Source organism: Hyperolius riggenbachi, chromosome 3 (genome assembly GCF_040937935.1).
Source record: "Hyperolius riggenbachi isolate aHypRig1 chromosome 3, aHypRig1.pri, whole genome shotgun sequence".
Classification (NCBI taxonomy): Eukaryota; Metazoa; Chordata; class Amphibia; order Anura; family Hyperoliidae; genus Hyperolius; species Hyperolius riggenbachi.
In genome coordinates this window covers 29050928-29051601 of record NC_090648.1, presented here as the reverse complement: position 1 = coordinate 29051601, position 674 = coordinate 29050928, and the positions used below count along the sequence as shown (strand labels likewise).

The window sequence follows — 674 nt, the reverse complement described above, 5'->3', positions numbered from 1 at the left end:
GCCACTCTGCTGCTGTACAGCAGATGCTTCGTTGTAGAAAAAAGTGAGTGAGACCACTTTGCCGTACGGAAAAATGGGCACTCCTTTGCCTACTTCTTTCTGGCCTTTGTCATCATGAAAGGATCATAGAAATATATGTAGACATTTGATATATACAGGTTTTGTTTAAAGTGGCGTTAAACTTCTTGGAGCAGATTTTTCCTCCCTCCACAAGACACACATCCATCCACATAAAATCGTTTAGTAACAACTGTGTGCAGAGTCTCTGGGGTGCAATTAGTTAGCGTGTTCGGCTGTTAACCAAAAGGTTGGTGGTTCAAGCCCAGAGAGAGAAAGATGATTCTACATAGCTATCTGGGGTTCTCTTTGGACAACTGTTGAATGCAAAAGGCAAGGCTGTCCCTGAGTGGGCTTGAACCACCAACCTTTCAGTTAATAGCTGAATGCGCTAACCGATTGTGCCACAGAGACTGTGAATGCAGTGGCTGTTGAATTATTTTATGGGGATGTATGTGTGTCTTTTGGAGGTAGGAAGTAAGTCTACTCCAAGAAGTTTCAGCATGTAGCGTTGGTGGTATAGTGGTGAGCATAGCTGCATTCCAAGCAGCTGACCTGGGTTCGATTCCTGGCAATGAATGTGAGCAATGAATGTGAGCTGGCTTTTGACATCCTAC

The 674-nt window shown here is 44.2% G+C and overlaps 1 non-coding gene across 1 annotated transcript; it reads right to left on the bottom strand.

Moving 5' to 3' along the window:
• Positions 1-397: 397 nt before the first annotated feature.
• TRNAN-AUU (transfer RNA asparagine (anticodon AUU)) lies at positions 398-471 on the bottom strand. The gene has a single exon. It is a non-coding gene; the product is annotated as a tRNA-Asn (tRNA).
• Positions 472-674: the final 203 nt, after the last annotated feature.